The sequence below is a fragment of the Haliaeetus albicilla genome, chromosome 16, assembly GCF_947461875.1.
Source record: "Haliaeetus albicilla chromosome 16, bHalAlb1.1, whole genome shotgun sequence".
NCBI lineage: Eukaryota > Metazoa > Chordata > Aves > Accipitriformes > Accipitridae > Haliaeetus > Haliaeetus albicilla.
The window spans coordinates 29,301,859-29,324,001 of record NC_091498.1 but is presented as its reverse complement, the minus strand read 5'-3'; the positions used below and the strand labels follow the sequence as shown (position 1 = coordinate 29,324,001).

At 40.4% G+C, this 22,143-nt stretch overlaps 1 long non-coding RNA gene across 1 annotated transcript in view; it reads right to left on the bottom strand.

Moving 5' to 3' along the window:
* The window catches only part of LOC138689338 (uncharacterized), a 138,850-nt gene extending 117,838 nt beyond the window's left edge, over positions 1-21,012 (bottom strand). Inside the window, exon 1 of the long non-coding RNA XR_011328219.1 lies at positions 20,829-21,012. This is a non-coding gene — a long non-coding RNA (uncharacterized lncRNA). The remainder of the gene's footprint in view (positions 1-20,828) is intronic.
* Positions 21,013-22,143: the final 1,131 nt, after the last annotated feature.

Here is a 22,143-nt window from a genome sequence, read left to right as displayed (position 1 = left end):
GACACAAAGCTACTCTGCTGTGAGCCAGTACATTGCAGCTGCTGAGGCATGAGCTAGAAGACAGCTATACTTGCCTGGTTCACTAGAAGACTCTGGTGTGGGCTCCATTATAAACCAATATAAGATTAAAGAAAAAGAAAACCAAATCTTAACATAAATCCATCCGAAAGCAAACTTATCAATGCTGTGGAGACAGTGATTTACACTAACATTCAATTTTAGGGACTAAAACATCCCATCTGAGCAACAGACAAAAAATTAACCTATTGTTAACAATTTTCTCCTTCATTATTTAAAACAGAAGCATTCACATAATTCAAAAGCATATCAAACATGCTATTTTTTTAATCACTGCGAACAGCAAAAACAGGACTTTAAGCCATACTTAAACCACAGCGGGAGGTTTACCACTGCTCATTGAAAACAACAGTCAGACCCACACATTAAAATTCTAACATATCTGTGATTTGTTTTGCATTTAACTGAAGCTTCGTGCAGAAATGGCTCTGAAAAACGATGCCAGCAAATAGCATTTAAATCTTCTGTCTTACACAACATAGAAGCCTGCCTGCATCAGTGACTTTATTTTAGATTTATCACTTTCCTTCGGTCCATGTTTGAACTGCCCTCTCTTCCCACCCCCACAGTGGATCCCAGCTCTGCACAGCAATTTTTCTCTAACTGTGCAAAGGTAGCAGCTTCTGGCAGCCAAAGGTCCACCTAAGACATGAAACAAAATCACCACCAAGTATCTCAAAGTGAACACTACTTTCATCTGAAAAGGAAACCATGCCTTCTATGTTAATTATTTTGCCAAGGTTCTTCCTACTGTTTAAAGGCTATCAGAAAAAGTAAGAAGTCTTATAAATTATTAAGCAAACAGAGATTCTGAATTACTGAATTCCTTGAGATATCTGAAGGGTCTCAAGAAAGGCTACTTTCTCATTTCTGGACTTTCTGGAGTATGAGTGGAAAGCATCAGGTAATTTTGCCAAAGTAGTTAACATCTGGAAACTGCAACTTAATAAGCATTGAAAGAAAATTCCTAGCACAGCAATCAATTAGATCCTCAACTGCAATTGGTGTCAGATTTTCTGGCACTGAATGTTTTGCCAGGGCATTGGAAAAAACCTGTCAACTATGGCATTACTGCTGCTCCTTCTGCTACACGCATCCAGACTCACCTGTATTCTGAAAGCATGAGCGACCTAACTAGTTAGATCTGTGAAGCATGAAGTACTGAAAGACACTCATAGATCAGCAGGGAGTACTGTGATGCTTCATCCTGATGTCCTGTATAAAGAAAGCTATAGAGCTTAACCCACTAATTTTTGCAGTGGAAAGAATTGGTTTTCCCTGCTATCTGGGAAAATTTTATCAGGCCTTGTGTTAATAATAACAATAAACATATTATTATTATTTACTAATGCTACTTATTAGCTAATCAAAGGCAGCTTTGTATGTCTGTACCAACTAAAACTTCAGTAAATTTTATTTTCTTTCAAAACAACAACTTAACCCTCATGTCACTGGAGTACTAGGGCCTTAGGACAGATATGTAATTACTGGTAGCACCACACCAATTGAGATCAGGGCAGTGGATTTGGCAGCCATTGGGGAGCTATCAGTTTCCATGCCACCAGCACAGACAAGACCACCAAGGAAGCGTAGATAAACATGGTAGGAGGCTGAGAACTGTGCTGGAAACTAGAACCGAGCTTTGCATCTAACTGTTCCAAATAAGATGTTGGTTAGGTATAATAAGACACAGTTATAGACAGAAAATACACATCACAATGGTTGCAGACAGAATCTGAATGCTTTCTTCTACTGGAAGATACTAAAATTTATTAAATGCCAAGAGATATCCCTTAGATCATAACAAATAAACCATGGTACGAATTTACACATAACGGTAACTTCATATCTCACTGTGAGGTATATAGCTCTTTGTAACCTTGCACTTTCAGTTGCTTACTTTTTGGTTTGTTCTTTTGTTAAAACCATCATTGTCTGCAACATGCACTGTAAAATGTGCTCCAGCCAAATTTTGGGTAGGAGAAAAGTTCTTTCCAATTTCCTGCCCTTCTTTCCAAGTTTCTCTCTGCCATCCCTGTGTTTACCCTGATGTCCTTTGTGTTTCTTCCTGACATTGCCAGTTTGAATGGTTAGCCTCCCTGTTATGATAACCTTTTGTATTTAATAGAATCAAAAATGGATTTAAACAAAAATCCCACCAATATTTGTAACGGCATTAAATACACCTCAAGCCTCAAGAGCACAAATTGAAAAGGATGGACAGACAAGTTGCAGGCAAGCAACTGAGAAAACCACATGCCTTTTCAAACAAGCTCAGTCTATCTGGTAGAATGACACTAGCCTGCTCACAATTACCCTAAATACACAGCTTAATCTACTGCAAGTCTTGCGACAGAAAAAAAAAAAGCCTGACCTTTGAGCTTTGTAGCAGTCACAAGTAATAAGGATGAGCTACAGAATAACTTCATTTTGTCCAGATAATTACATACAGTCCTCTTCACAGCAAGTCCTACCTTATTCTAGAAAGAAAATTGAAGTCTGGTAGCTGTAATTTAAAGGAAAACTGAACACCACTCACTAGGAGTGTCAGACACCACTTTGCTGGAAACACAGAAACAGTTATCAATCACACCATTCCGAATGCCACTGACTCTTCCCTTCAGTATACAGCTAAAAGCAGAAGAAAGAGAGACCAAAGAAAACAAGGCTGTTAATATCCTGAAGATAATTTCTTAAGCGTTTATAAGTTTTTCATTATCTGAATCTAAGGTCCTGTCTTGTCAAGAGGTGATCCCATGGACAAGAGAGGGTTTTATCACAGAAGAAGGATGTCCACACATGGAATTTTCTTCCTGTTCTTTAGACTCACTCTACTAAAAGTAATTTGCAAGACTAGCCTAGTCCCTTAACACAGTATTTTCCTAAACAAAAAATAAAATGATCTCCCATAACCACTGGCTTTGCTCCTGAATTCCTGGAAGATATTTTCATGTTGCCCCCAGCAACTATAACTAGACTTCCCACCTAGTGCAACCTTTTGTACACTGGCAAAAGGTAATGTTGAGGGGAATGCTGAAGGCTAATGGCCCACACATGACTGAAATCAGAGAAATCACATATCACTTCAGAGGTTGTATCTTTGGTGAAAATCTTGAAGGGTGGCAACTTCTTTGTGAGACCACCCTTACAGCATGTAGTCTCTGTAGAGTCTTCATTACTTTGGTCTTCAGAGTCTGTAGATTAACAAATCACTCAGGTGGGCAGCACAAATTAAACACTGTTAAAAACAGGTATCGTATGGGAGAAGAACAAATAAAAGAGACCACTATCCTGGGGAATCTCTGGTTGAAAGAAGACAAAGAGCAGTGCTAAGAACTAGAACCACTAAATTAATGTGAGAATTCAGTTAAACCTAAGAAATATGAATATGTCATCCTGGGAAAGATATAATGCACAAAGGCCATCAGCCTCAGGGAACCTGACAATTCCCACCACTTGAACATCTGCTATTAGCAAAGCCTATGGAAGCAAGTTGGATAGTGAATGTTACCTATCCCTTGGCAAGGAGCAAGCCCACCACTGTCTCTCATTATCACTGGTGTGTTTAAAGGCAAATGGGCATACTCTTCCACCAAATCTTTGTTCTCACACATCATGCTTTTATTTTTCTATTAGAATTGTCTTTAAAAATAATAACAGGAATAGTGGGAACAAACACCAACAAATGTAAGGTAGGGAAAGGATTTACTGCTCGTGGCATTAATTCTTTCACTAATAAACCATAACTGCAAATTCAGTTACTCTTAATAGCAAAATTAGGTTCTTACCTGTTACTTTTTACCATTCACATGACCTTTAGTCATTGGAACTGGAATTGACTTGTGTGGGTGTAGTTTGGTATGAGAATTGAAGGCTCTCATAATTCTCAAACACACCTACATTGATGTAAGAGCTGCTTAGTGTTTCAATGGAAAAAAGAAAAGATAAGTAAATCTTGATAATGTAAATAGTGTTCAAGCTTTAGAGATCATTTCCTGAATAAGCGGAGTAAACTAGGTCAGGGGGGCGGGAGGGAAGACTTAAAACAGATTTGCTATCAGGATTTCAGAAAGCAATCGAAAAACATGCACAGATTGACAAAATTTGTTATTTAACATGAACTGGGGATGCTGTCGTGATAGACATATAGATCAACTGTTCAACTGATCAGTCTTGTCATGACCTGTGACAGTGCTTGGAGCTGATCATGGAAACAAATTCTTGCTTTTTGTTTCAACACTTGATGTAAACTGTATGATATTCTTTTCCTGAACATTCTCAAAAGTCTCACTATCCTGCTCACTCCCACAACTACAGGGTTTTGCATTCATCATCAGATAGTGGTGCAATTTTTTTAAGCTTTCCTTTATGAGGCTTGTTCGTTATCACAAGCTGAGAGCGTGCACTCAGACTGCTGATGAGGAACAATCCTCCCAGGGAAATCTGAATTAGCACACAAGCTCTGGAGCATTTCTTCATCCATATAATTTCCCCATTACGAGGGACAGTTTAATGCATGCCTTGAAACCAGGTTCAGAACAGCTCTTTTTGTGTGTGTACATTTGTTAAAACTAACCTCACAAAGGTAATGCTCTGGCAGGAGGCTCTTCTAATGCCTATTGCAATGAAGGGAACCCTACTAGTTTTCCCATATAAGACTGGGAAAAACTTTTCCGTATAAGATTTGTTTTGTTTGGGCAGCGAAATCTGAAGGGGAGGAGAGGAGAAAGGAGAAAGGAAAGGGGAGAGGGAGAAGAGGAGAGGGAGAGTCAGTCCAAAATCAGCTTGATCCAAATCACATTTTCTTCCTGTTCCTGTTATTGAAATGAAAAAAAGATCTTCCCACCCTGCCCACATACAAACTTAAAACTGTTTGAAAACAAAAATAACACTTTTTTTAATCTTCCCTTAAATGCCTGTGTATGATAAAAGATTTTGGAGATGAGAGATATTCAAGAAGATCCTCAGATGAGCTGTTTTTCGTTCAGTGGGTGGGAGACACAGATTCAGGTCCCTCCTCTTGTGTGAGGGTTTGAACCCACACTTCCCACCTGAACACCTTGAGTTACGGGAGCTACTTTCACATATCTAGGACAGAGTAAACCACAATACCACTGAGAGGTTCAAACTCCTGATGTGAATTTGGGAAATTACACCATTCTCTCACTAACCGTTCCCTCTCTCAGCACTTCTGCAATCTGTCCATCCCCGAACAAGAGGCGAGTAACTTTCTTAATCAGAAGCAATCAGACAGGCATCTGAATTAACTTCTTCTATGTGTGTCCTGCTGAGTGCTCCAGTAACGCATGTGTGCTAGAGCCAAGTGATCCAGTAACTGGCACCAGGCAAGCCAGTCCAACATTGTTAGCAGAGGATCAGAGCAGGAATCAAATTATGATTCAGAATACGGCCATATGAGTAAATTATCCCGAGGGTGTGAATTTATTTACATGTCAGCTTCTCAGCAGCAAGTTAATGGTGTGTCTGGACCCACAGAGTCACAGTTGTGGATGTCCTTCCACATCACCGCGGTGCTGGGGAGTAGTGCCCACTTGGCCTCCTCATTGCTTCAGTCAACTCACTGGCTCAGAGGCAAGACTCACAGGGAGGGATTAGAGAATCACAACCACCTTCTTAATGAGATTTCATTTCCCTAATGCAGTGACTTGGTTTAATCCCGCTAGTCCTCCAACCTTTCAAAGAGTCCTCAGGAAAAAAAAACAGGCTAGGTCAAAGTAAGGAGAACAAATAATAACTTAGACATCTGAACAACTTGGGCATCTACATTTCATTTTCAAGAGCCAGTTAGACTGTAACTGAAGCGAACAGTCTGAAAAGGGAACTTTTCAGCCTGAAAAAGCAGCTGTTGTTGCCAGCAGGGAGGAGCACACAATGCACCTAATGCTACCTCATGTCAATGCCAGTCTTCCCGTATTTCCTTTACAGTGAATGGAGAGAGGCAGCCTTTTCCCAAGATCAACTCAAAGCACCTTGGTGAGGTGGCTGAAAGACCACTTCTCACCCGTATTTTTGAAAACTACTTCTTTTTTTATGTTAAAACCTAAACCTCTTAAAAATGCTTACTAAATCATCCCATCCTTCCTCACACGGGAGCAAAACACCCCTTTTTATTTACACGTTGCTTATCTTTAATGCTTGAGCATCCTCTTTGAGGCTTTAACATCCAGTAACAAATGTGTGAAGCAGAACATTCAAGGCTTTGTATTTGGCCTATACAAAGAATTCATCTTTGCTCAACTTTAAGGAGGAATCTGTCGTAATAATACATACAAGAGGCAAATATCATTTATCAGCAGCAATTAGATATTTCTGGAATGCAGTCATATTTTTCCATATTAGTGTTCATTCCATGGCACAGTATATTTTCTATAGAAAGGATGAGACCCTATATAATCTTTTTGAGATGAGAAACTTGTTTACAAATCAATACGTTGGCTACACTTCCTGATACTGATGCCGGACTTGGAAAAAGGAATCTTCGTAGCAGAGTAAATACAGCAGTTTACTCCCAGAGACTTGGGTTTAAAATCTTACTCAATAACAAGGAAAAATAAATGTGATAGCCTCCATCCTAGTCAGCACAAGTTATTTATCATCACTGACCCATCAAAAATTTAGTGCAGCAGCCAGCACTCATCTGGCAGGAAAAGCCTTAGTCTAGAGTGACTGGAGACTTGCCTGTCAGCAAGAGAAGCACGTACACTGCCTGTCTGTTATACTAGTGTGGTTTATTTTTCAGAACATCAATATCACTGATGATATTAACAAAACTAAGTATATAAAAGAAACTGGTAAAAGTTGAAATTATTAAAATAGAGCTGCCTGGAAAATAGGAAGATTTTTTTTCCCCCCCCCCCACTACGGAAAACGATAACATATTTTTCCTCAGAAAGAAATGTTGACATTTCAGACACTGTACAGATATTCCTGCTGTGCATTATGCCAGCAGTCTCCTTTGGACAGGGCTCTGGGACAGGACTTCATCCTCCGTCACACACTACCATCTCCATGCCTGACCAGGGGAGATGGTGTAGGGATCCAAGGTTCACTGTGTGTCTTTAGAAATGACACCTCCTGAGGAGTCTCACCCATGGGGGAATAATGAGATGAGAGACAGCAGAACTTTTAGCTCTTTTACAGCAATACAGTGGTTGAATGCAGGGCATCCAATACTTTCATTTTCAGAATTCTGTTTTTCAACAAAATTATAAATGCATTTCCATTTGAAATAATTTCTTTTTCCAAAGCCTGAAAAAAGGAAACAGCTCCAACAACAACAACAACAAATTGATTTGGTTTAATTGCTTACACTTCCCACATCATCTCACAGAACTGAAAAGCACCAGCAACTCTCATGTCACTCCCATTTCAAGCCTGTCACTGGTGCAGCAAAATCAGATCCCAAGGAGAAATACTTTTATAAATCAGTGACTAAATGCTTTCATGAGATTTTTCCCCAGCCTTAAGAGTAATGTGTGACTGGCAACACTAAGAAAAAAATTCTTGTTACTGTCCTCAGGCTAGGCACTCTTCTGGCAGCTACAAAATAAATTTAGCCAAACCATAAACTTCAGTAACTATCAGCAATAGGCATTATCTTTTCCGAATACATAATGTTGCTCTGCAAGTTTATTAATGAGCAGACATTTTCAGTTAATTTTTCAGTAGACTCACTATTTCTGACTGTCCAGGCTTCAGAGAAGTGAAAGGGAGTTTATAGGCATACGAAGCAGGAAAAAACAATCTGACTTCACCTGCTGGTGACCGTTTTTTTGTCAAATGCATATAGCCAAAGAGCTTTAAAAAAAGCTGGAAATTACTGTTTTCACCTTCTTTGCTTGGATAGCTATCAAACATTTTTTATTTTTAGCATCAAAGTAGCTGAAAGGGCATTGTTAGAAAGAATGGGCTTGCTCTCTTGGCTCATGCAGTAAACTTCAGGGAGGGGGCTTAACTTCAGAGACTGTTCTGAAAAAATGTTTTTTCATTCCAAATCCAGCTCAACAAACTTAAAGTGTTTATTCTGTTCCTCAAAGCTTGTGGTCTTATTTAATTGTACAATGTGTTTTTATATATATGGTTCGGTTCCTGTGGATGTAATCAGAGGAGGATAGCGATAGCATCTTCTAAGAACATAATGACCATGCTGGGTCAGACCAAAGCTATAAGTATCCCATCCCCAGCAGTTGTCACTGGAGGATGCTTAGCCAAAGAGTATAAAAACCAGGGCATGTAGAAAGTGATTCCCCCCACCCCACACCCAGTTTCCTCTCAATTTCTGGAAATCAATGATGCAGGGACTTCCCAAATCAGATGCTATTCTGGATTACTGTGCTCAGTAGCTATCTTATGCCATTGTATTGCTGATAAGCAAGGCTATGATTGCTGCTTACTTGGTGTTCTGTGAGGCCTTTTTGGTCCTGCCCTCCTTACCACCTCTCTAGCTTGTTTCTTGAATCATGTATTGGCATCTGATGCAATAAAAAAGCATACTTCAGCGATACCGATCTTCGAAGAGCAGATCAACAGCACGATTGTTATAAAGTTATTTGCAGAAACCCATTACAAGTGATTTATTCTTTTATAGCACTGGCTAGAAATTACATATGCACACACTTAAGGCACTGAATCAGGAAACGAGTGATCTGGGCCAAGACCTCAAAATTAAGAACAAAACCCAGGCTCTTCAGTCTCTACATGTGCATGTTACAGATCCTACAGAATTTTGTACCCAGATAAATACTTGCACCCAACAGCAATGAAATGTGATGACTCAGGCTACTGAGTCCTGAAGTCACTGCGTAAGGCAACCATCTATTTCTTGTGCCCCCAGCACAGCCAGTGCCTCTGGAGATAGTCTCATTTGTAACTGGTTAGGGAACTCCTCTGCCTTCTTTTACAACAGGATTTGCTGAAGTATCTCCTACGATCAGATTTTTTGCTTCTGTAAGACCACCAACTAAAAGCAGGAAGGTGATAGTGCCTACTGTCAGACACACTTCTGTGTTTTACACTTCTCTGCCTTCTCACAACCAGCCTCATAAAATAAAGAATAATCCAGCTTTGGGCTAATTTTGCAAACTTCAAACAAAAGACAATCTTGGAAGCAGGAGTCTCAGTAACAGTTAACATTTACATTATTAATCTTCAGATAGTACAAACATTAATTACTTAATCTCAGTGGGTGAAATTCAGCCCCAATAAAACTCTGATGACTTTTGTGGATATTTGCCAGAGAGAAATTTAACCTACAATTTTTTTTCTCTCTCCTTTTGGCAATCCTGCTCACTCCTACGCTTGGAGCATTTTGTATTTCCCACTCTGTCAGTGGCATACCTTTTGGCAGAAGCAAATTTCATGATGTGCCTGATGGCTGTACTGAGCCAAATCCTGCCCTCCCTAGCAGCCACGTAGCCCCAGTGAATTCCTGCGTATAACCAGTGGCACGTATTTGGCCCACTGTGAACCAAAGGGAAGAATGAAGTTACTGGGAAAACATGAATAAACCTCTTCCAGCTTGCTCACTTCTACCTTAAAGTTTAGAAACTTCTGCAATTCCTAATCCACATTTCTCTGGAAGTGAAATACAAACAACAATTTTGCCTCATTTCTTCCATTTCAGCAGCTCACTCTTTTTAAATGTCACAGACAGAATCAATGTCACTCATATAAGAAATTTTAAAGTAAAACTTAGAAAATGCTTTCTTTTAATGCTCAAACCTGCAGCAAATATAAACCATTGTAAATGAAACCTAATTTGCTAACATACAGTGCTAATTTGATTACTCTAGATAAAGGTCTTAGTGGGACCAATTGGCACTTGCTGCAGTGTGAAACTAGAGGGATAATTTGCTAAGAGAAAAGTGCAAGCTCTCTTTGGCACCCTGAAATGTGTTCAGTTGGTTTTGTGCTTTTGGATTTGAGTGAGTACTCCAGCACAAATTGGGCACAATTAGCAGCACATTTAAAAAAATACAGCTCAGTTCTGGTGCTAATTTGTCCTTGCAATAACACCAATTTCCCCTGTATTTACACTCAGTAAGCGTACAGAGGCTAACACTGAGGAAAGCTTTGGACAATTCTCATTTGTATAGCACAGAGCAAATAATTCTTTGTGCCCCATGTGAAATGAGTCGAATATCTCAGCCCACTTTCCAGAGAACATGTGTCGACATCACAAAATCTGCCACCACAAGTTGGCACTAATTGGCAGTCTCAGCAAAGTGGCAAAGGAATGAATGGCCCCTGGATACCGAACTAACATTTTTCCCCTACAGGTGGTCTTTTCAAGTCGGAATTGAGACGTACATTGTTTAGGCAAGGTGAAGTTTGTGCTGCTGGTACATGTTTTGTTGATTCATAGAAGATTTCAGTGTATAGCGAGCATTTTCATGAGCATTACATTCACACTATTAAAAAAATAAACAAAACCCTTAAATTGTATTAAAAAAGCAACGAAACAAATTCCAGCTGTCCCTATTTTTCTCCCACTTCGCCCTCTCAAAATCCTTAGTAAGTTCAAAGGCACGACCAAATCTTTTCTGTTCTCTTCAGCATATATTGATGAAACAGCTCCCTTAGATCTGATACCAGACCAAAGATTAGGATGCCAGCTGCTTTTATCAGGGACCTGACTCTACAGATTTCATTCACATATAGCCCCATTTGTGCCATTTTCCAGACCTTGTCCAAAACCCACTGATATCAGTGGGAAGTCCCCAAAACTCCAGTAAGCTTTAGAAAAAGTCCATTGGTGAGAAGGGGGGTTAAAGACTTCAATCTGCATAGTACTGTCACAGAAAAAAAAAAAAAAAAGCTTTGATTATGGAGTATAATTATGTTTACAGGGAAAAGAAATTGGATACTAAAGAGGCCCTTCAGAATGACTGAAAATTAAACCTAGATAAAGCAAAAGCAGAAATATGTTATATGTTTTTCCTTTTTTAACCATGGCAATCAACTAATGAAACAAGCTTCTGAAGGAAACACAGAAGTCCCTGTATGTTGACAACTTCAGCTCAAGATAAGAGGTTTGTTCCGAAAATGTGATTCAGTTATCCTTATTTTATGGTATTTGTTATGGTATTTGTTATATGAGCTCAAACCAGATGATCTAATTACCTATCCTATAATTATTTTATGCACTTTGAGATATGTTTTCAAAAATCACCCCATTGTGTACATTAAAATGAGTTGATAGGGGTTTTTTGTCATACCCCTTTCTGAAACATCCAACCACTGCTTGCTTGATCATATTTTCTGACAAGAACTTCTCCTCCTTTTTGGAGGCTTGTAAATGTGAACAAACGCTGAACAGCAGAGGGAATGGTGTGTGTAGTAATTTCTAAAATGAAACAGATTTTCACCAAGCCAAGAAGCAGCATTTGCTATTTAAGGGAAGAGAGGATTCATCCTCCTCTTCTGATTCAGCCACTGGCCCTTCTAACATGACAGGTAACAAGGAAAAATCGGTGGTTGTGGGTTTCAGCCAGTGAAAACGTGTTTGTCAGGAACCGGACTGAAACCATCTATCTCATTTCATATAGGCTGGCACACAGCAGATGAACACAGTTTTTCAGTGCTAGCAACTCAGCCATAGGTAGGTATAATCCCAAACCCTCATCTTGCACTGATGGCAAAGAGAAACAGAATGTTTCTCCTGTTCCTATGGGAAGGGATCTTTTCCTGCCACTATTCATAAGCACATAAAGGCCCCTGAGCTCTGCCAGTCCTCCCCCATTCATTCATTCAAACTGAGCAGAAGTCAGGATTAGCAATCTGTAAATTACAGCAGATAAAATCCTGCATGGTGCTGGCTCTGAAGCAGGCCAGCCTCCAAACTGTGACTCTGAAGTGTCACATCTTGGTCTATGCTTGCAGTTTATCCACTCAAAGAGTTGAATATACCAGTCCTTTTGCTGATACATCCTTCAGGCTATCTTAAAACCAGGTGCCAAAGGAGAAGTTATCATACTTTTATGAATAATCACCATCTAAAGAACAAAAGGGTATTTCTGGGCTTCTCTTGAAGAATAACTTTTCAGATTATCCCAAAATAATTTTAAGCTGCCTGGCCTTTTTATAGGATGTAAAAGGGGACTTCTTTATACAGTTTATGTATTGTCTACTTATCTTAGAGGGATGCAATTTGACATCATCACAAATTGTCCCAGAAAAACTTTGACCTGGAACTCTCTTATATAGTTTCACTCAAGTTTTGTATTCAAGCTAAGTAGAGAGACTGGAAGCAAACAATACTTGGTTGTCAGCAAGTGCGACACATACCATAAGAAACCTGCTTTTTGGCCCTGACAATCTTTGTTCTACACATGCCAGGCAGCTTGTTAAACCAAGGCAGCTACTGCACCATTCACAGCTTGACGGTATAGTCCCACTGAGATCTGCTGTTAATGGCTGAAGTCTTGTACCATCAGTCACTGAGCCTAGTCTTGTGGGTATTAGCCATGATTTCTATACACACTGGAGGGAAACTGATACCATGTCGTGGTTTAACCGCAGCCAGCAACTAAGCACCACACAGGCACTTGCTCACTTCTCCCCTCACCCAGTGGGATGGGGAAGAGAATCAGGGGGAAAAAAAAAAGTAAAACTCGTGGGTTGAGATAAAGACAGTTTAGTAGGACAGAAAGGATCAAAAGAATAATGATAATAATAATAATAAAATGGCAACAACAACAACAACAACAATAATAAAAGAATTGGAATATACAAAACAAGTGTTGCACAATGCAATTGCTCACCACTCACTGATCGATGCCCAGTTTCCAAGCAGCGATCCACCCCACCCTGCCAAGTCCCCCCAGTTTATATACTGGGCATGACGTCACAAGGTATGGAATGTCCCTTTGGCCAGTTTGGGTCAGCTGCCCTGGCTGTGTCCCCTCCCAGCTTCTTGTGCCCCTCCAGCCTTCTTGCTGGCTGGGCACGAGAAGCTGAAAAATATCTGACTTAGTATAAACACTATTTAGCAACAACTAAGCCCATCACTGTGTCATCAACATTCTTCTTATACTAAATCCAAAACATAACACTATACCAGCTACTAGAAAGAAAATTAACTTTATCCCAGCCAAAACCAGGACATACCAGTAGGACAGGTGAACAGACCCAGCAAGATAAGGATTGATCTTGCTGTAAGGACTACTGCCAGAGCATCAGTCACTATGGCTTTCACTGTGAATGGAGTTTAAAGCCAAAATATAATTCTCTCACCTAGTAATGAATCAAAACAATACCCTGTCCTTTGACACTTCCCACAGTGTACATAGCTGATGCCATATTCCTAGAACTTTACTCCATTTCATTCTACTTTGTCCCTATCCCCTAGGTACAGAAATGGAAGAATCCCCTCCAGAAAGAAGATAGTTATCCTGATGAAACAACGCAACATTTGGCATGCTCACCTTTTGCACCATGCTTTGAAGAAGCACAGAGCTACATACTGCAAGCGCTAAGTATTTCTGTTGTTATTGCTCTTGGGCCAAATTCCCAAGGAGCACTGTTTGGCAATTAATTCAGCTATTGAGTCTCTAACCCCTGGTTGTCCTAAGGCTCTATGAAAGGAGCATTAAAAGGAGAAACCAAAACAAATACCACCTTGGAGAGAGAACAGAGTCTAAGGATGGAGTGGGAGATTCAACTAACTAAAGCCGGTGAGGTCCAGCTTTGTGACGTTGCAGGGCTGTTCCAGCTGCTACCATGCACTGACTTCTCCTACCTGCCAAATTAATTTCCCTCCTTTTTGATGTTTAATCCCAAAGAGCTACACAGAACAGCCACTGAATGAATGTTATGTCTTGTAACAAGTCAGTCCAGTCTGTGCTCTTCCTCCTCCCCTAGGCCCTACCTGTCTTCTAAACAAGCCAGATATTAGACATGGTAGCGGGCTCTCTTGACTGATGTGAGTGTTGAAATTAAAGCTTTGCTTACTGCTACCACTTATATTTGTTTTACACTATTTGGAAAAAATTCACTAAATACATTTAGATAGCAGGTCAGGCTGGTTAGCCGTATTTATTTATTTCTGTCCTGCGGGAAGGTCTGGCTGAATAAGAAACTCACAGTAGGGATGAGTGGGTTGGTATGGGCAACTGAGTTGCATTTGCTACTTCCACTTACTTTGTCCCACTTACTTTGTCCCAAACTATTTAGAAACATGTTCAGCCTCTGGAGTTTTATATTTTACAGCACGCCAGGAAGGTTGTTGACAGTTTGTTTGTTGATAATCATGGAAATTTCTTATTTAAAACAAAAATAAAAAAACCCCAACACTAAGCTAAAGTTAAAAGCCACATTTTAAGATGACAGGTGATACCTACTACCATAGCTGTGACTGACTTCCATTATAAAGAAAGAAAATTACAGTAAGAGCTGAAAAACAAGACTGCACAATCCTCCCTCATTTCATGTCAAACCCCTAGGTGTTGGGTACGGTGAAGATATATTACCACAAATCAAAGCTAATACTACCAGAGCACAACAGTCTGTTGTCCTTCCACAGGAAGGTTCTCAGTTTTGAGCAGCTAATTAGTCCAAAATTAATGAGGCCCAAACTGAACATTTTTCCACACAAAAATGAACATATGCAGAAAAAGGCCAAAATTCCTCGCTGACTTAGAGCAGTGATGGCACTGAGACAGGAGGAAATTGTGTGAGGGAACGGTACAGACAAGAGCTTGCACAGACAACTGATGCAGGCAGATTGAGAGAACAAAAGAAGAAAAGAACAAATCTTTGGAGAAGAGAAACTGTCCATCTTCAAAGTTTACTTGGGAAGCTGCTGCACCATCAGCTTGTCACAAACTTAGTCCAGTTGGTTGGAATAAATTTTTTTACAGGTGTCATATTTTACATGATGCTTACATTTAACTGAGTCTCTTGTTATGGCAGTCCTTCAGAGACTTAGAGAGAGGGACATCTAATTTGCAGATCTCAAATGAGCTTAAATAGCAAACCACTCTGCCCTGCTAAGAAGCTGACAATTTTGGTCAGGAGCAGTATTCTCTGGGAACTTCGCTGGTAAAAATGCTGACACCTAACCCATTAGGCAGCAGACTTTCTGGACTGTGCTGATGACACAGATACTAAATTCCACTTCATTTCCACTTCCTTCAGGCACCCAAGACTTTTTTGGAGATTGGGGCCTCAGCTATTTAATGGGCCACAAGCCAAAAAAGTTCTGTAAAATGAAGAATTATTTTTTGATTCCTTTTTCCTCCAGTGAGCAAGCTTCATACACTCAGACGTGCTAGGCACTTTGGCAATGCTGAGATCTGGGGCACTGCAATAATGTTTAATCCCATTACTAATGCTTATTTTAGAATCTGCTTGTCCTTAAAGACATGATAGTGATCTTAATTATTGTCTCCAACATGTATTTGCCTGAAATAATTATTATACTTCATTCCTATAGAGACAATGAGATAAAACTCTAATTTCATTTTATTGGCCCTTCTATCCATCAAGAAATGAGTTTCTTGTGAGAGCTTTGAAGTAGTCCCCTTCACGGATTAAACCCCTTGGAAGTACAAGAACAGAAGGGCGGGGTGTGGGGGAATTGAAATAATTTACATCCCAGCAGACATGTAATGGGAATCAACAATGCAACTAGACCTACATGATGGTTGAGAGGAAAACGTTGAGACATGCTATTCAGCATGAAAAAACTCTGTTTAGCTGCAGCTTTTAGCTCAGGAGACAGCCAAGGGCTGCACTAAGTCAGAGGAAATAAGTAGCAAAAAGGAGCTTCCCTAATCATATTTTAAAAAAAAAAATAAAAAAAATTGCTACATAAAAGAACATCAGATGCTTAACTGTCACTTGGCTGGCTGCCAGGTCAGCTCAGGCTCACAGCATCAGTGTCAATATTATACAACCTGTAGGAACAGACAGCACAAACTCCATCTAAGCAGCAGCTAGATTTGATGTTCATCTATGCAAGATGTTCACTCCAGATCTCCCCCAAATATGAAAAACATAATGCTCTGAATTTTTTTACAAACAAAATTTCAGCCACATTTTTCTCAAAAGACAGGGTTGTAAACTTGACCGCTGAAGTTGATTTATGTATTTATCTCCAAATGAATACAGGCCAGTTTTCTTCCTTTTTTAAAAAATTTCAAACAGGATAGAAAGAAAACCTATCCATTAAAGGGAAAACTTTGAGCACAAGAATTATACAAGCTGAGATCACAGTAACAAGGCTTAGTATACAGTTGTATGGAAGTACGGATCCCACACAATCCTTGGAGCTGTCTCCTGGGATAGGAGTAATAGTTTGGGCTAGTCTTGTAACATCTAGAAAGCTAGTGCTTTCCCACGGAAAGCAATGGTATCTTAAGTTTTTAGGAACTTGATTGTAATGGGTGCTCGGCATCCTGCCCTGGAGCGAACAGAACAATTACATACGCTCTGAACTTTAAGTTTATGAGCAACTCAATTGATCTAAAATTTAATCATGCCTTTAACTCTTGAGTCTGACTGGAACCAAGAGTCCTGAGGCCCCTGTTGATTGGAAGCTATATGGTTAGGATACTTTTAAATATAGATCAACACATCTTCAAAGAAAGAAAGATAAGCACGTAAAGAACCTGCCCAAAACTTAAGTATGTGCAGAATATAGGTTTTGCAGTGCTGGCCCATATGTAGCACATGTGGCATATAAAGCAATCCTTCCTATCCACCTGCCCATCACGGATGTAGCTATAAAACACTTATTTTCTTTTCCGGATGCTGCATGTTTAAATTTCTGAGTGTCTAATATCCACACAAGCAGCTGTCATTTTTTTGAGGCACAGAGGTAGAGACACAAAGACTGTGCATTACCTCTTCCCCCCTGACACACATAGACTTTTGCTCTTTCTGCCTTCTGGCCTTAATGAGTCTAAAATAAAGATCTCTCTGTCTGACAGCAAGTGGCTGCTCTTTTTAGTGAGCCTTCCCACTGTACTGCAGCCTCGATGCTACTGTGCTGTAAGAAAAGTATATTCACTTCTTCCAAATGCAACCTAGAAAGCCCAAACAGTGGGAAACCTCCTACTTGGTATCACGCCAAAGAAAGCTTGGAGAGAAAAATGGTAGTGTACAGACAATGGTACAGATGGTGTTGGTCAGAAAAATACTATATATGATTAGATTATCACAAGAAATGCAATGCAAATGGTAATCACATGTATGTCACTGGTGTTAAATACAAATGTGTCGGAGGCCTCCCATATGGAGAAAGTCCAGCTGATATTGATAAGATTTTGTGCTTCAGTTGTTGATTGAAAGGTTTCAGTCCAGCTTAAAGGTATGTGCTGACACCTTCACTGTATTTTTGTAAGGAAAGGCTCATATCCTCCATAAAAATCACCTTAACCATGAGCAGAAAGCTCAGTTCTACACCCTCCAGGTTTTACAGCTACCCTTGCTATATGATCTCTCACTGGCCCTGGGAATATTGTGCAGCAATCTTCTAAGCTTGCATTTTGCAGATCCTAAACTTGCACACAGCCTGGTACAAGGGGAACATATGGTCCAATGAAACTATCCAGTTCTTAAAAAAACAAAACATATGCTGATAGTAACTTCCTCTTTGCTGATTAATATTCTTTAAAATTCTCAGTACTGTTTAATCTTGTGATAAAAAGTACCATTTCTGTTGCTGTGTGAAGACCAAAAGGCAAACTCGTCTTACAGCTCTGTGGCATTGATGGGAGATGATGACTTTTATAATATCAATGCATAAGAAATCACACCGTTGCATTTAGAAAAAAATCAGTAACATTGTTCAGGTGATACAGTCCACGGGCCACACCAGCTGCCTGCCAGTGTTCTGCTGGGCAACCACCATGGGTTGTGACTTCCTATAGAAGCAATTGCGTCATTTTGCTAGGAAATAACAAGTCAGGCAAAATCACATGCTATATAATGTGGTTTCCGAAGAAGTGCCAGTATTGTAAAATAATCAAACAATAGATAGAAAGAAGTAGAATTACATCAGTCAAATTTCAAATCCCTCTATGATTACTCTTGGCAGCAGGCTTGCAGATACAAGAGACTTTTGACGTTGCTAACATTCAGGGGCTTCAAATCTTACAAAAAAAGGGATCCTACCACTACATCAGAACCAGGGGGTAAAACTTAGAAGCAGCTGTGGGACCAGACCTGGTGTCTTCCCTCCCTCAAACGACTGTCCTCACCACTAATTTATGAAGCAAGGGCTCTGACAGATGTCAGCTATAAAAATAAGCCTAGCTCGCAGAGTTTGGAGACACTACTCCCCTCTGCTGTTGGCTCTCCACCTCTGCCACGTTCCCACCCTCCGGGCAGAGCCAGGAGAACTGAACCTCTGCTGGCACTTCAGCCACTGCTGTTCATAGCTTTGCACAGTTGCCCAAACTGTTGCTAAAGGGGGCAGGTGCAGATGCACATCTGGTCTGCTGTCCTGGATAGGGTGGATGAACCTCCACCATGGTTTCGGCGTAATGGAAGGTAGGAAAAACGGACACCTTAAACATCCCAGTAGAATTAGCAGGACTTTCTTGGGACAGGCAATCTCTCTTTTGTGTGCAAATTTTCACGTATCTCATGGGAGGTGAAAGGACTTTCTTACTCACAGGCAGCTATTCAAATAACAAATGCAAAAGTTGGTCATTTTCCCCATTCATTACCAGGAAAATATCTGTGGTGGTATGAATAACTTCTGGTGTTGCAGTACTGGGTTAACAGTAGTTTAGGTCCAGCTAAGCAAATGTGAATAGAAAATGTTGCAAACTGCTCACATTATACTAAGTTTGAAACTTAGGAAACCCCCAGCTAAGTTAAATGCATTGTCAATGATTTCCCTCAAAGCCCATCTGGTACAGCCTGGGGAAATCCTATACAGTACCCATAGAAATACTTAAGGAGTACACAGAAATATTTGAGTGCTTTCTTCCCTCCCCCATCCCACAGGAGCAGAAAAGGGAGTGGAAGTTCAGCGGACACTTTTATTTCTGCGCTGTTACATAATTGCACCACGCCTTTGCAGAGTTCCTCCCGCTTTCAGCATGATCAAACCCATTGTAGGCTGGGAAACTGAGACAAGGAAAAGGTATGCGACTTGCTCACGGCTACGCAGCAAACCAATGGCGGAGGTGGGAGGAGAACTTACAGGTCCCGACAGAGCCGCTGCTGAAGCCCTACAAGGCTCCACATTCCTGCCATTCTTTGCGCATACTTTTTAAAACCTGAAATGTTGCTGCATCACAGGCTGACCATCCAACTCAATACACCACCTGCTTCCTAATGATCGCTTCACCGTCCGGGGTGCACAAACAGACACTGTAGCTATTTCTTGCCTTTGTTTCAAGATGATTTAAGATTTCTGGAAATCATGCCCATCACGCCCAGCATATTCACTGACCAGTGATTTTTCTGTTTGGTAGCCTTCCCTAACCACAGACCTCATTTAAGCGTCATCGACTGAGTCTCCTATTCTTTTAAAATTCTGCAGTAGATTCCATTTACTAATACTAACAGGAAATCCCATGAATCTGCCTCATGCCCTTTCACTGACTTCACAAATCCAATTGATACAGATAGAGCCAATTTCTGAAACTGCAGCTGTCCACACTTACAAAGCTCTGACTGTTAGATAAGAAAGTGCCAGCTGGAACAAGAAGTTTCTCCTACTACTAGATGCCACACTCTTAGCCAAGCGGGCAGCTGTCAGCTTGGGTGGCGGCGAAGCTGCCTAAATGGGAAACCCTTAGATCCAGTCCCTTATGCTCACCCTAAAGCAACTGAAAAGTCCCACAACAGGAAAAGTGAGCAAAGCCCAGATCCAGAAGAATGCAATTGCACTTGTCCCTGAGTTTCCAGTTCCCTCTCTATACCATTGCGTCCCTTACGGACCATAGGAGCTGGAGCCTGAGGAAGGTACAGTACTTGGGCCAAAAAGGTATGCTGGCCCCTCTTTTGATCTCAGAAGAGCCACGGTCTCAGCTTCACTGAAAGAGAAGCTAAAGGCCCCTTCAAATCTGAGCAGTGTTTGGTACTTCACAAAGTTAACACATGGTTTTATGATGATTTTCATTCGTGGTTTTAAATCTTGCATGAGTTTTAATCTGCATATGATTACAGGTCCCAAGATGTTTTAATAAACGGATGCTACACACTAAACTGGGAGGGAATGGGCACGGTGGTTGGCTCCACCACCTTCAACCCGGCTGAGGCAAAGGGGGAATGTGGATCATCTCCCACTGTGTGGGGTTGGCAGAAAATAGCCTGCCCCAGCCCAGCCTGCCCACGCCGGGAGACGGTGAAGAAAAGCAGAGCCAGAGGCTCACTCTGCCTTCCTGAGGGGTCTCCTGAGCCAGGGTTATTGAGGCATCACCCCCACCTTGAGGCTGTATATAACATCAGAATGTAATTGGATATGCATTTGCACCTGATACCAATAGCACTGCATGCTATACCTGGAAAGTGGATTTCAGAGAACTGAAACAGGCATTCACTTTCAGCAGAGGTGGGCCTAATCCTCCGTCCTCCACTATTACTCCATGATGTGGCTCTGCTATGTGCCACCAAGTCTTTCTGCAGGCTGTGGCTGTTAGCCACCTGGCTGAGTATCAGGAAAACAATTTAACAATCTTTTGTGGATCCCTACTTCACCTGCCCTTGGTCCGGTATGTGAGTAAGCATAATCAGTACAAAACCCCCCCATGTCATTGATGATACTCAACAGATTCCATCAGTGGCTTCCTACTGGATTCCTGTTTTAAAACCAATGGCACGGCACAGCTCACTGCTCTTCGCTGGGGGAAGGAGGCAGGACTCGGCTGGCTGAGGCACAACAGAGAGGTGAAGCACAGAGGTCCTATTTCCCCAGACAGTCAGTGCCACTCTGCTTTTTCCCACTGCTGCCCTCTTCCCTTCAGCAAACAGGATAAACATGGCAGTGAAAGAAGCTCTCCAGCTCTTTAAATGAACCCACCATAGAGCCACTGAAAACAACTCCAGAAGCTAATTTCTGCGGAACTCCCTCCTTACATTGGAGATATTTGTATATTTATTTATGAGGTTATTGAACCTCATTTGATTCAAAAGACATAAGAAATACTGACAAATATTTTACAAGATTGTACATCTTCAGTGAACCCTTAAAAGTTACAAGGAACTTTTTATTTCTTCTCTAAAGTAACATAGCTGTCTCTTGGAAAAGTTTACATGCCCATCCATTCAGTTTTGCAGTTTTCTTATTTCTGAATCTTTCATCTATTTTTCTGGAGATATCTCAGCGCCAGTCTCTCTCCTCCCTCATCTGCACATCAACCACTGAGAGAGAATTTTTAAAAGGGTTTGTAAGTCTTACCCTTTGCATACAGACTTTCTTGAGATTTTTAATTTTTTTTTTTTTTTTTAAAAAGACCTTTTCAAAAGCACCTTTTCTACTTGGTAAATAGCATCAGTTGAATACTTTCACAAAAATGAACAGAAATTCTTCAGTGAATTAGGATAAGTTGGGAAGAACATTAAACAAGTAACCTTTAATAACTTTGAATTATCCATGGGAAGCTCTGCTATCAGCATGAAAATAACGAAGTGATTTGATTTCATATGATAGATAGACAGACAGACAGATTGGTAGGTATGTATCATTAGGTTTCAGAGATCTTAATTCACTAAGAAGAATTGGCAACCCATACATCTGATTCTACAGCGCAGAATTCATAAAAGCACTGAAAAAATCCATAAATATATAAATGAAAAAAATAGCTCTCCATTTAAGCAAAGAACATTTGTTTAAAAAAAAAAAAAAAGTGAAATACTGCATCAAAGCATTTGTGTAGATACTTTGGCACCAATAATTGTATATTCCTTTTGCTTTTTATCCTCACACTCTTCTTTACTATGATTTCCTAAATGTAAAAGGATCTTCAGAAAAAAATAACAGAAAAATAAACAAACAAACAAATAAATAAATAAATAGAAATTAAAGCCCAAACAGTAAATACAACACTCAGTGCTTTTTTTAATGGAAACTTTATATATGGATCC